The sequence below is a fragment of the Eurosta solidaginis genome, chromosome 5 (assembly GCF_040869045.1).
Source record: "Eurosta solidaginis isolate ZX-2024a chromosome 5, ASM4086904v1, whole genome shotgun sequence".
NCBI classification, from domain to species: Eukaryota; Metazoa; Arthropoda; class Insecta; order Diptera; family Tephritidae; genus Eurosta; species Eurosta solidaginis.
Genome location: NC_090323.1, coordinates 33,989,798 through 34,004,990, shown reverse-complemented (window position 1 = coordinate 34,004,990; position 15,193 = coordinate 33,989,798). Strand labels below are relative to the sequence as shown.

The window sequence follows — 15,193 nt, the reverse complement described above, 5'->3', positions numbered from 1 at the left end:
TAGACCTCATACTTGGCGGAGACATATATCCCCAAATTATAATGAGCGGTATAAAGAAGAATGTGTTAAACACACTCTTAGCCCAAGATACAGTATTCGGTTGGATACTAACCGGTCGTATCGAATCACGGAATCCAACGAAGAGCATTATGTCTTTCTACAACGAGGTTGCGTTAGACAACCAACTCAAAGCTTTCTGGGAGGTAGAAAATGTACCCAAAAATAAAATATTAAACGAAGAGGAGAGGTATTGCGAAAAACTAAAGAAACAACGAAAAGTGATGAAAATGGAAGATACACCGTGTCACTACCATTCAGGCAGGATTACCCTAATAATATTAATTTAGGACCATCCCTGAAGCGAGCATGCTCTCAATTCTTCCGGAATGAGGGGCGGCTAATAAAAAACCCAGACTTAGGTAAAGAGTATGTTCGAGTGTTGTCAGAATATGAAACGCTCGGACATATGAGAAAAATTTAAAAGAATATTCCATCCGACGAATCGGATAATTATTTCCTGCCCCACCACGCCGTTATTAAAGCAGAAAGCACCACTACAAAGGTACGCGTAGTATTTAATGCCTCGAGCCCTACGGCCAACGGTAATAGCTTAAATGATATTCTCCTCCCAGGCCCAGTTCTACAAGCCGATCTACCAATCCTTATATTACGATGGAGACTATACCGTTTCGTCTTCAATAGCGACATCGAAAAGATGTATCGTCAAATTTGAGTGAACGAAAATCACACCAAATTTCAACGCATTGTGTATCGCACTTTCCCGAATGACCCTATCAGTCTCTACGAATTAAAGACGGTTACCTTCGGAGTGAATTGCGCACCATATCTCGCGATTAGAACGCTTCTACAACTAGCAGACGACGTCGCAAGTTCACACCCTACAGCGGCTAGCATACTGCGAGAATACATGTATGTAGATGACGTGTTAGCCGGTGGACATACGATCACATCGACCATTAAAGCCAGAGATGAAATTCGTCAAGTCCTACACTCCGCGGGCTTTCCACTTCGCAAATGGACATCCAATTCAGAGGACGTTCTAAGGGACATCCCCAAAGCAACCCTCCTCAGTGAAAACTTCCTGGCCTTCGAAGATACCAGTTCAGTTAAAGCATTAGGAATTCGATGGAATGCCCTCTCCGATTTATTTTATTTTAAAGCAGGGACGCTGGACAACCCGGAAAACATTACAAAGAGAGCGATACTATCAGCAATCGCCAAACTTTTCGATCCATTAGGGTGGCTGGCACCAATGGTCATTGTGGCAAAAATACTCATGCAGAGTATTTGGTTAGAAGGCACCGCTTGGGACGAACCAGTATCTACCAGTACGCTGGAACGATGGAAAACCTTCACCGACCAATACCATGAAATCGATAAAATCATGATACCTAGATGGGTCAACTTTTCACCAGGAACCGACATCGATATCCATGGATTTTGTGACGCATCCGAGAAGGCTTATGCAGCAGCCGTTTACATGCGCGTGAAAACGGATGATGATGTCTGCACAAACCTGCTTCTAGCCAAAACCCGAGTAGCCCCAGTGAAAACTCTTTCTCTTCCACGTTTGGAACTTTGCGGAGCCGTGCTGATAGCGGAAATCGCCGAATCAACTTTCAGAAACCTCAAATTGGGAGCAGTGAAAGTGCACCTTTGGACGGATTCAACTATCGTACTTGCATGGATGCGAAAGCCGCCCTGTTCCTGGTCAACCTTCGTCGCACATCGGATCACCAAGATCATCGACATGGTCGGAAATAAGGACTGGTTACACGTGAACTCAGAGTCCAACTCAGCAGATTTAGGTAGCAGAGGATTACCTGCGTCTGAATTGGTCAAAAATTCGTTGTGATGGCAGGGACCTTCTTGGCTGCAAGAAGACACTTCCCAATGGCCAGCACAAGAAAGTGACTACATCACCTCCGTAGAGGAAAAGAGGGCGAAGACCTGCGCAACAACAACAGTAAATACTACCGATGTCCTCCAACGCTTTTCAGACCTACCTAGGGCTTTACGGGTGCTCTCATACGTTATGAGGTTCTACCGAATAACTCACCCCAAAACAAAACAATTATTTCAGGTCGAGTCACCTTTCATCTCTCCTGATGAGATCAAATCAATAACCCAACTCTTAATTAAAATCTATCAGAAATAACATTATAGTTCCGAATATAATGATCTAAAGGCCGGAAAACCAATTGAAGGGAAAAGTACAATACTCTCACTTAATCCCTACCTAGACCAACATGGCACCATTCGGGTAGGAGGGCGACTCGGGGCGTCAAAGGACTTAGCTTTTACTGAACGCCACCCAATCCTCCTCCCATACAACTGCAGGTTATCCCATTTGACAGTTTTAATGTTTCATCAACAAAGTCTGCATGGGGAAAATCAACTCATGTTGCGTCTGATACGCACGCAATACTGGATACCTAACATTAAAACCATGATTAGGGCAACCATTCATAATTGCAAAGTTTGCACTATACACCGAAGGCGTGCTCAGACCCAACTTATGGGTATTCTCCCTCGTGAACGCACGACATTCAGCCGTGCATTCACGAATACTGGAGTCAACTTCGCCGGGCCCTTTGACATCAAAAGTTACCGCGGCAGGAGGTGTCGCCTATCCAAAGGCTATGTTTGCCTTTTCGTGTGTTTTTCCACACGAGCAATTCATCTGGAGGCCACTACTGACCTCAGTACACCATCATTTCTTGCGGCATTTGCCCGTTTTGTATCTAGGCGTGGATGCCCAAAAAATATGTACTCCGACAACGGTGCGAACTTTGTCGGAGCGTCACGATCCCTACGATCGGAATTCAAAACTTTCATTTCACAAGCCCGAGACAATGCTGTCTCGAAGTACAGCCACCAATCACTCACTTGGCATTTCATCCCTGCGGGTGCTCCCCATATGGGAGGGCTGTGGGAGGCTCGAGTGAAAAGCTTCAAAAGCCACTTCAAAAATATAGCCTCACCACACAAATTCACCTTCGAGGAATTCCATACACTCTTGTGCCGCATCGAGGCATGCCTGAAATCGCGGCCACTCAGCCCGGCATCCAATGACCCGACGGACCTAGAGCCGCTCACCCCAGGACATTTCCTCACAGGCAGCCACCTACTGGCTCCGCCAGAACCAGATGCGACTGAGAGCCCTGCCTCGATGATCAATCGGTGGCAGAAACTCAAAGCCCTCCATCACACTTTCTGCAAACGATGGAAGGTGGAATATCTATCCGAACTTCAAAAACGAGTGAAGTGGAAGCATCCCAGAGAAAATATAAAAGTGGGAGATCTCGCTGTCCTCAAAGAGGACAACTTATCTCCCAACGAATAGAGGTTAGGTCGAGTTGTCAACGTACACCCCGGCGAAGACGACCGAGTACGCGTAGTCGACCTCAAAACCGAGAAGGGTCAAGTCAGACGACCTTTGGTCAAACTGGTCCTTCTACCAACGGAAGAGACGGATTGCGAGAAAGCTAAGAGCTCCTCCTAACAATCCCTCCGTTCCTCCATATCCCTACTTTCAAAAAGAAAATCAAAACCCTAATGCAGATCTCCCATCTGCCACCAAACACTTATTTTTAAATTTTTTACAAAATCAACCCAAATTCACTCGCTCACCCCGAGCAAGGACACAACAAGCAACCCCAACTCACTCGTTCTCCCAGAACGAGGACACCAGAAAAGCCTACCGCAAAAGGGCGAACTGATCTGCCACAGAATCTAAGGGCTTTCGGCCCTTTGCATATTTTAAATTTCCAAAAGTCAACCCACATTCACTCGCCCCGAGCGAGGACACCAGAACCCTAACGCAGATCCATTGTCTGCCAGAGAACATAAATGCTCTCGGCCAAAAGCACGAGGCCAACAGAATATTTATAATCAATGAGTATGGACAGCCATATTCTAAATATGGGTTAACCTCGGTTTACAGAACTATGCCATAACGAAATGCACTCATTGAGCACGTTCGGACTTCGCGAGGTAGGTCTGATACTACCGTGTTTCGAATATTCTACATTCACGTTTTATCTGCAACACTTCGATGAATACTTAAACGGCAAAGAGTTTTCCGAAATATCAGAATAAAAGTCAAAGCCGGAATATGCCGATTTAAGACAATTTCAAGTTGGACTCGGCCACAATGGAAACAATAAGGCACCACCTGAAACAAACGTGGCCTACCTACATTATATATTTGCATAGAATAGGAGTATGAATAAATATACTATCCACCCTTGTCCAAGCGACCCTTTTCTAGCGCCCTCGAAAACAAAAGCAAGCTATTTTTTGTGACGAATAAAGGTGGAACCTTTAATCTGAGCATAAGGGCGTAAGTATATATCCAACAACAGATATAGACAATAAAGTTTTCGAATCTCCTCAAGGGCATCGTAACCAGATAAGCTTGCGGCCACAATGGGAAATGTATTCAAGGGAAATCGACATTGCGGTTAACAATAGGAAATTCGGTGGCTTAACCAGTTTATTGTAAAGCAAATAAAAAATTATCAAGAATATTCTTACCCAGGAGATTTGATTATTTAGCCTCGCTACATCCTTGATAGCTTCCTCAATGGTGAATGAACGTACCTTTGAGTGTTCGTGGATCCTGTGAAAAGCTGGGATCGAAACAGTTAATTTTCAAACTTCACTACTAAATCTTCATTTACATAATTACCATTGGTTGAGGTTCCATTGGAGACTCAGAATTAGCGATATTTTTGATGCAGCTTGGCGGGCGTATACAAATTTTCTTCAGTTGTTTAATCTGCCCCTGGTGCTTCAACATTTTGTGGTGCATTTTTTACTGCATGCTGTAGGCAGTAGTGTTTCCGGGGTATTAAAACTGCCATCTTCTGCGGTAGACCCTGACAGAGAAACATCTGGTTGAACTAAATAGCCTTTGAGGCTTTGAGGTCTGCTCAGATTTGTTGCATATCCTTTACGGGAAGATCTTCATAATAATCGTCGTTAATGGCAACAATTGGAGCTAACGCATGCGCCTAAACATTCAACTTCGGAAATTGTAAATAGACCATCCTTGGTTTTCTCTCCTCTTTCGACACCTAGAGTTTTCTTACAACAATCCATGATTCATCCGAGTCGCGTAACCAGCATGGTGTTGTTGTACACACTTGCATATGATATTAACCAGTTGGTTTACGCCAAAGCATTGTATAGAATGTGGCTACTTCATATACACGCATATGCGAGACCTCTACAATTTCAGCACCCTTATGCATAGCTGAGATAGGCAACCAACCATATTGGCTTTGCGCCAAGTCCAGTAGAGGAATCATGGATGCTCTTTCGTAACCCTCAGGGTATATGCTGATGATAGCTTCTACACGCTTCATACTTTCAGGTGTAAATTCGAATTTAATGTGTGGGTTGTCCTCCGGAGTGTCGCGGTGCGCAAGAGATAATCGCTCCGCTGCCCTGCACTTTGTCGCGATAGCACGTGAATTTCCGCGCACAAAATTTATTGACTTATTTGGACAATTCAAAAGCATAAGGCCACACCAAATCGAGTACATGCGCTGTAAATGCTGCTTGCACTACTAAACGCAATAAATGACGTAAAACTTTGCGTTTTACAAAACTTTCATATAAAACAAAGTTACGTGTAAGAACATCTATGCAATTTGATTGTACTTCGATTGGATGTAAAGCGCCTAATAATTCTAATAAATCTACATTCCATATCAAGAGAATCTTGCGTAAGCAATTGCAGGAGCACTTTATAAAGAAGCGTGCGAGTTGCTTCGCTTATCACTGGCACACTTTTTGTGAGTACACTTAGTGCAGCATGTTTTAAATCGATATTTTGTACATTTGAATCTGAAACTAATTTATTACGTAATATTGTAATTATATCTTCATGAATTTGATTGCAAGTAATTATTGAACGTATCCAACGTATCTTGGAATAACCCCAATTTTAAATAGCTGAGCGATTAGCCTATATACCCGTACACGTTGCTCATCATTGTAAGTTTCTTTTGTTACTGTTAGAGCGTTACCTGCATCTTGTATACTTGTTGCAGCTTTAGTGTTCAATTTCAGAAGAAAAGTATTAAGTATTTTTTCGCCAGCGAATAGAGGATCACCTGCGACACAAACTAATTCAGTAACTGCCGAAGGATTGTCCAATCGTTGATTAACATCCCCTAAATGGGGCAAAATAGTGCCCAGCACAGTTGTTTGATAGCTATTACTTATTTCTGGAAGGGACTTAGCTTGTTCAAGTATTGAACGTAACAGAAAAATGCCAGCTGGAACGATATCTGTATTATCACCGCCCGGAAATATTTCATTTTTTAAAGCTGTCCAAATCACATCGAAATGTTGTGATAATTACTTAACAGAGAACTTGAGCGCTGACTTACGAAGTAGTTCCAACGAATATAGTTTGGCCACAGCTAAGTCGCTCCCCACTTTGTCTAACGCCAATGGCACAATCCATTCGAGAAATTCTGTTGATGCTACCAAGCAATCAGCCAATTTGGCAGCTAAGTGTTCACGTGAAATATTGCTAGGACCATCGAGACTTGGCGTAAAATCAATTGGAAAGTCGCAAGCAAAAACAAACATTTCTTCACCCAAATGCAAGAGCGAAAAACGTTGTATTACGTCAGGCACAAACGTAAAAACAAAATCTAAGTTTAGTGGATCGCGTTCACCATCAATCGAACTTATGAGATCGTATATAAGGTCTGCTCCGATCTGCCTGAGGTCTTTTTCATACTGCTGGGTTAGAAATTTCAGTATTTTAAACCATTTACCCCTTTTCGGCACGTTGCTGTGATTGACAACGGCATTTTGGAAAGAATGTTCCTAAAATCTGTGGAATACTCTCTGGAGGTAAATTTTTCATTTCGACTAATGTATCGCTACCATTGATCACAGCAGGTAGCACATTATGATGGTCTTTGAAACGGTTCACAGAGAAGCCAGTTAGGATCTCAAGCTGTTTGCTATCGAGGTAATCTTTAGGTAATTGCTGTAACATATCAGAAAGAAGTTTTGTTCCATTTATGCGTTGCTCTAGCACAGTAGATGTCAGTGCGAAGCATAATTGGAAAGTGCCCCAACTTTCAGCAAAACGAGTGCAAGTGGCGGCACAAAAATTCTGTAGAATGTTGTATGGTGCCAGCAAAACACCCAAGTTGTAGCTGAGTACCTGAAAATATAAAAAACAAGTAAGGAAGGTTAAGTTCGGGTGTAACCGAACAATACATACTCAGTTGAGAGCTATTTTGACAACATAAGGGAAAATAACCATGTAGGAAAATGAACCGAGGGAAACCCTGGAATGTGTTTGTATGACATGTGTATCAAATGAAAGGCATTAAAGAGTATTTTATGAGGGAGTGCGCCATAGTTCTATAGGTGGACGCCATTTAGGGATATAGCCATAAAGGTGGATCAGGGTTGACTCTAGAATGCGTTTGCACGATATGGGTATCAAATGAAAGGTATTAATGAGTATTTTAAAAGGGCGTGGACCTAAGTTCTATAGATGGATGCCTTTTCGAGATATCGCCGTAAAGATGGACCAGGGGTGACTCTAGAATGCGTTTGCACAATATGGGCATCAAACGAAAGGTGTTAATGAGTATTTTAAAAGGGAGTAATCCTTAGTTCCATAGGTGGACGCCGTTTCGAGATATCGCCATAAAGGTGGACCAGGGGTGACCCTAGAATTTGTTTGTACAATATGGGCATCAAAAGAAAGGTGTTAATGAGTATTTTAAAAGGGAGTAATCCTTAGTTCCATAGGTGGACGCCGTTTCGAGATATCGCCATAAAGGTGGACCAGGGGTGACCCTAGAATTTGTTTGTACAATGAGTATTTGTTAATGAGTATTTTAAAAGGGAGTGGGCCTTAGTTCTATAGGTGGTCGCCTTTTCGAAATATCGCCATAAATGTGGACCAGGGGTGACTCTAGAATGCGTTTGTATGATATGGATATCAAATTAAAGGTATTAATGAGTATTTTAAAAGGGAGTAATCCTTAGTTCCATAGGTGGACGCCGTTTCGAGATATCGCCATAAAGGTGGACCAGGGGTGACCCTAAATTTGTTTGTACAATATGGGTATCAAAAGAAAGGTGTTAATGAGTATTTTAAAAGGGAGTAATCCTTAGTTCCATAGGTGGACGCCGTTTCGAGATATCGCCATAAAGGTGGACCAGGGGTGACCCTAGAATTTGTTTGTACAATATGGGTATCAAAAGAAAGGTATTAATGAGTATTTTAAAAGGGTGTGGGGCTTAGTTCTATAGGTTGACACCTTTTCGGAATATCGCCACAAAGGTGGCCCAGGGGTGACTCTAGAATGTGTTTGTACGATATGGGTATCAAATTAAAGGTATTAATGAGGGTTTTAAAAGGGAGTGGTGGTTGTTGTATAGGTGGACGCCTTTTCGAGATATCGCCATAAAGGTGGACCAGGGGTGACTCTAGAATGAGTTTGTACGATATGGGTATCAAATTAAAGGTATTAATGAGAGTTTTAAAAGGGAGTGGTGGTAGTTCTATATGTGAAGGCGTTTTCCAGATATCGACCAAAATGTGGACTAGGGTGACCCAGAACATTATCGGTTGGATACCGCTAATTTATTTATATATGTAATACCTGGCAAGATTTTAAGGGTGTTTTATTTCGCCCTGCAGAACTTTTTCATTTTCTTCTACTTAATATGGTAGGTGTCACAACCATTTTATAAAGTTTTTTCTAAAGTTATATTTCGCGCCAATAAAACAATCCAATTACCTTACCATGTTTCATCCCTTTTTTCGTATTTGGTATAGAATTATGGCATTTTTTTCATTTTTCGCAATTTTCGATATCGAAAAAGTGGGCGTGGTCATAGTCGGATTTCGTTCATTTTTCATACCAAGGTAAAGTGGGTTCAGATAAGTACGTGAACTGAGTTTAGTAAAGATATATCGATTTTTGCTCAAGTTATCGTGTTAACGGCCATGCGGAAGGACAGACGGACGACTGTGTATAAAAACTGGGCGTGGCATCAACCGATTTCGCCCATTTTCACAGAAAACAGTTAACGCCATAAAATCTATGCCCCTACCAAATTTCAAAAGGATTGGTTAATTTTTGTTCGATTTATGGCATTAAAAGTATCCTAGACAAATTAAATGAAAAAGGGCGGAGCCACGCCCATTTTTAAATTTTCTTTTATTTTTGTATTTTGTTGCACCATATCATTACTGGAGTTGAATCTTGACATAATTTACTTATATACTGTAAAGATATTAAATTTTTTGTAAAAATTTTACTTAAAAAAAAATTTTTTTTTAAAAGTGGGCGTGGTCTTTCTCCAATTTTGCTAATTTTTATTAAGCGTACATACAGTAATAAGAGTAACGTTCCTGCCAAATTTCATCATGATATCTTCAACGACTGCCAAATTACAGCTTGCAAAAGTTTTAAATTACCTTCTTTAAAAAGTGGGCGGTGCCACGCCCGTTGTCCAAAATTTTACTAATTTTATATTTTGCGTCATAAGTTCAACTCATCTGCCAAGTTTCGTCGCTTTATCGGTCTTTTGTAATGAATTATCGCACTTTTTCGGTTTTTCGAAATTTTCGATATCGAAAAAGTGGGCGTGGTTATAGTCCGATATCGTTCATTTTAAGTAGCGATCTGAGATGAGTGCTCAGGAACCTACATACCAAATTTCATCAAGATACCTCAAAATTTACTCAAGTTATCGTGTTAACGGACGGACGGACGGACGGACATGGCTCAATCAAATTTTTTTTCGATCCTGATTATTTTGATATATGGAAGTCTATATCTATCTCGATTCCTTTATATATGTACAACCAACCGTTATCCAATCAAACTTAATATACTCTGTGAGCTCTGCTCAACTGAGTATAAAAATATATTAACAAAAGCATCAATGGGCAACGCAAATATGTGACAACTAGCGGCGCGGCCGACGCCGCAGTTGGAGCACCCCTTTTGCGATGCCGGTAACCTAGAAAATAAAAAAAAAAGGGGAACGACACATAAACACCCATCTGCTCCATCTCCTGGATCTCCACCACCAGTCACCTGAAAATAAAGAAAAACAAGTAAGGAAGGTTAAGTTCGGGTGTAACCGAACATTACATACTCAGTTGAGAGCTATGGTGACAACATAAGGGAAAATAACCATGTAGGAAAATGAACCGAGGGAAACCCTGGAATGTGTTTGTATGACATGTGTATCAAATGAAAGGCATTAAAGAGTATTTTATGAGGGAGTGCGCCATAGTTCTATAGGTGGACGCCATTTAGGGATATAGCCATAAAGGTGGATCAGGGTTGACTCTAGAATGCGTTTGTACGATATGGGTATCAAATGAAAGGTATTAATGAGTATTTTAAAAGGGCGTGGACCTAAGTTCTATAGATGGACGCCTTTTCGAGATATCGCCGTAAAGATGGACCAGGGGTGACTCTAGAATGCGTTTGCACAATATGGGCATCAAACGAAAGGTGTTAATGAGTATTTTAAAAGGGAGTGGGCCTTAGTTCTATAGGTGGACGCCGTTTCGAGATATCGTCATAAAGGTGGACCAGGGGTGACTCTAGAATGCGTTTGTACGATATGGGTATCAAATTAAAGGTGTTAACGAGTATTTTAAAAGGGAGTAATCCTTAGTTCCATAGGTGGACGCCGTTTCGAGATATCGCCATAAAGGTGGACCAGGGGTGACCCTAGAATTTGTTTGTACAATATGGGTATCAAAAGAAAGCTGTTAATGAATATTTTAAAAGGGAGTAATCCTTAGTTCCATAAGTGGACGCCGTTTCGAGATATCGCCATAAAGGTGGACCAGGGGTGACTCTAGAATGTGTTTGTACGATATGGATATCAAATTAAAGGTATTAATGAGGACTTTAAAAGGGAGTGGTGGTTGTTGTATAGGTGGTCACCTTTTCGAAATATCGCCATAAAGGTGGACCAGGGGTGACTCTAAAATGCGTTTGTACGATATGGATATCAAATTAAAGGTATTAATGAGTATTTTAAAAGGGAGTAATCCTTAGTTCCATAGGTGGACGCCGTTTCGAGATATCGCCATAAAGGTGGACCAGGGGTGACCCTAGAATTTGTTTGTACAATATGGGTATCAAAAGAAAGCTGTTAATGAATATTTTAAAAGGGAGTAATCCTTAGTTCCATAAGTGGACGCCGTTTCGAGATATCGCCATAAAGGTGGACCAGGGGTGACCCTAGAATTTGTTTGTACAATATGGGTATCAAAAGAAAGGTGTTAATGAGTATTTTAAAAGGGTGTGGGGCTTAGTTCTATAGGTGGACACCTTTTCGGAATATCGCCACAAAGGTGGACCAGGGGTGACTCTAGAATGTGTTTGTACGATATGGGTATCAAATTAAAGGTATTAATGAGGGTTTTAAAAGGGAGTGGTGGTTGTTGTATAGGTGGTCGCATTTTCGAGATATCGCCATAAAGGTGGACCAGGGGTGACCCTAGAATTTGTTTGTACAATATGGGCATCAAAAGAAAGGTGATAATGAGTATTTTAAAAGGGAGTATTCCTTAGTTCCATAGGTGGACGCCGTTTCGAGATATCGCCATAAAGGTGGAGCAGGGGTGACTCTAGAATGAGTTTGTACGATATGGGTATCAAATTAAAGGTATTAATGAGAGTTTTAAAAGGGAGTGGTGGTAGTTGTATATGTGAAGGCGTTTTCCAGATATCGACCAAAATGTGGACTAGGGTGACCCAGAACATTATCGGTTGGATACCGCTAATTTATTTATATATGTAATACCTAGCAAGATTTTAAGGGTGTTTTATTTCGCCCTGCAGAACTTTTTCATTTTCTTCTACTTAATATGGTAGGTGTCACAACCATTTTATAAAGTTTTTTCTAAAGTTATATTTCGCGTCAATAAAACAATCCAATTACCTTACCATGTTTCATCCCTTTTTTCGTATTTGGTATAGAATTATGGCATTTTTTTCATTTTTCGCAATTTTCGATATCGAAAAAGTGGGCGTGGTCATAGTCGGATTTCGTTCATTTTTCATACCAAGGTAAAGTGGGTTCAGATAAGTACGTGAACTGAGTTTAGTAAAGATATATCGATTTCTGCTCAAGTTATCGTGTTAACCGCCATGCGGAAGGACAGATGGACGACTGTGTATAAAAACTGGGCGTGGCATCAACCGATTTCGCCCATTTTCACAGAAAACAGTTAACGCCATAAAATCTATGCCCCTACCAAATTTCAAAAGGATTGGTTAATTTTTGTTCGATTTATGGCATTAAAAGTATCCTAGACAAATTAAATGAAAAAGGGCGGAGCCACGCCCATTTTTTAAATTTCTTTTATTTTTGTATTTTGTTGCACCATGTCATTACTGGAGTTGAATCTTGACATAATTTACTTATATACTGTAAAGGTATTAAATTTTTTGTTAAAATTATACTTTAAAAAAATTTTTTTTTTAAAAGTGGGCGTGGTCCTTCTCCGATTTTTCTAATTTTTATTAAGCGTACATACAGATATAAGAGTAACGTTCCTGCCAAATTTCATCATGATATCTTCAACGACTGCCAAATTACAGCTTGCAAAATTTTAAATTACCTTCTTTAAAAAGTGGGCGGTGCCACGCCCATTGTCCAAAATTTTACTAATTTTATATTTTGCGTCATAAGTTCAACTCATCTACCAAGTTTCGTCGCTTTATCTGTCTTTTGTAATGAATTATCGCACTTTTTCGGTTTTTCGAAATTTTCGATATCGAAAAAGTGGGCGTGGTTATAGTCCGATATCGTTCATTTTAAATAGCGATCTGAGATGAGTGCTCAGTAACCTACATACCAAATTTCATCAAGATACCTCAAAATTTACTCAAGTTATCGTGTTAACGGACGGACGGACCGACGGACGGAAGGACGGACATGGCTCAATCAAATTTTTTTTCGATCCTGATTATTTTTATATATGAAAGTCTATATCTATCTCGATTCCTTTATATATGTACAACCAACCGTTATCCAATCAAACTTAATATACTCTGTGAGCTCTGCTCAACTGAGTATAATAAATTAATAGTAGTAAAAAGAATTGAAAGAGCGAAAAAAAAAATCATTCAATTTTTTTACCGCTTCTTTCAATTCAATGGAATTTTACATTCTATACACGGGTGTGTATGAATGTTCAGTTGCTTTGTCTTTTGCCGTTGGCATATTTGTAACCAACGTATGTACATATGTATGTATGTATGCCAACTTGGCTCGGCATATCATATTAGTGTTGCATAAAAAGAGGCAACTGGGTACCGAAAACCCGCAAAATACAAAATCGGGATCGGCATTTTTTTTAACCCATATGGGCGCCCGGGCAGTCCCAAACCCTACTTACTCACAGAAATAAAGGCGAAAAAACTCATTTAAAAATAATTATGGTCTTATTTAAAAAAACAATTCTTTTTTGATTTTTTTGCCTTCGGTACTGCTTGTTTTTTTTGGCTGGGGGCAGGACTTGTTGTTTTCAACAACAAAAATCACAAACCGTCATAATTATGGCTTCGATACAAAAACAATCCGAGTCCCGAAATGAGAAGGTCCCGAAATGAGATAAAAATCAACTTTTTCTACTGGCTTAGTGTGCTACTGCCCCAGTGACCTAGTTTTTTCAAGGGCAAGCAAATACATATATGCATATATATATATATATATATATTCGCACGCCACAAACTCACCATACCAGCTATCAGCTGACCAATAAATACACGACAGGGTTGCATGGTACATTTAGCATAATGGTACGTGCAGATAGAACGCGTCGTTGAGAACGCATCGCCAATCTGCATGCAAGCACCGGCAGTTGGTACACTTTCGACTTTAAGTACGATTTGCGCTATTCGTCATGAGCTGTCGCACAAAATTAAATCCATACCTTCGTCGGCTCCTACGCTTCGTTTTAAACTCGTTTTACTCATCTCTTTTAACATACGTTTTGTAATAAAACACCGCCGTTTCACGGTCACTCGCCATGGCACCTCAAAAGATGCCACACCTCCTCCAACAAAAAAGGGCAGTCGCCCCTAGAGCAACACGATACATCAGACGCTGGAACGGAGACCTCGGCCTCTTCGTCCAGCCCAGAAAACCCTAAACAAAAAAATGCGAGTCTGGAACGGAGACTTCGGCCTCTTCGTCCAACCAAACAAAAATAATGCGAATCCGGAACGGAGACCTCGTCCTCTTCGTCCAACAAAAAAAAAAAAATTGCCAGTCTGGAACGGAGACCTCGGCCTCTTCGTCCAGCACTATTGACCTTCCACGTCATATCACTTTATGGATTCTATATATATCTAAGAATTATGTATAATCAAAGGCAAGAAATATTCACTTTCCTCCACTTCAAATGTTTATTTTCATCCTAGCTTAGGTGGCATGCTGAGCAAGTCGGAAAGGATTCCCGGCCATTTTGCGTCGCAGACGAACTCCTCATTTAGATTAAGTTAGTGTGTAGGTCTTATATTCATTCTTCTCGTTTCAGCGGAGGTCATTGGCGGAAAACGATGTTGCGTATCGCAAGGGGGGCCGGCATGTTTAGGCAGGATGCCTAACTTCTCCGCATCTGATTGCGATCCCCCCAATGCAACTCTGCAAATCGATACTCGATACTGGAATTAATTTATAACCACCCACACCATCACCCTCATGCATGTGCATGCATGTACATGCACGTGTATGTGTGCTTTTTGTCAGCACTCATGCATATGCATGTCGGGGTTGATGTGTGGGTGCCTTTCCCCTCCAAAACGGAGGATTTTGCGGGTCAACGGTTGTAGCTTGCTATACAACCGGCCTCTTGGATTCTAACAGCCAACCAGCTAACATCTGCCGCCAGCGATCTCCACTGTTTTCAACAAGATACTCAGGTAATATTCTAACCAGTTTATTTTACTTTTACCCAATAAATCATACCTATTATAACGAGAAATCTCGTCTTCTCTTGCCTTTTTGCACATACTCCCGCTTATTGAGATCGACCCCGGTGCGCCCACCTACTCAGGATCAGACGCACCCCGGCCGAACAATGTGTAAATAACGGCAATTTTAAAATGCTGTATTAATATTTTTTTATTTT

General features: G+C 40.9%; 1 pseudogene; it reads right to left on the bottom strand.

Moving 5' to 3' along the window:
• Positions 1 to 4,958: 4,958 nt before the first annotated feature.
• On the bottom strand, positions 4,959 to 13,612 carry LOC137254141 (MMS19 nucleotide excision repair protein-like; annotated as a pseudogene).
• Between the last annotated feature and the right edge of the window lie 1,581 nt (positions 13,613 to 15,193).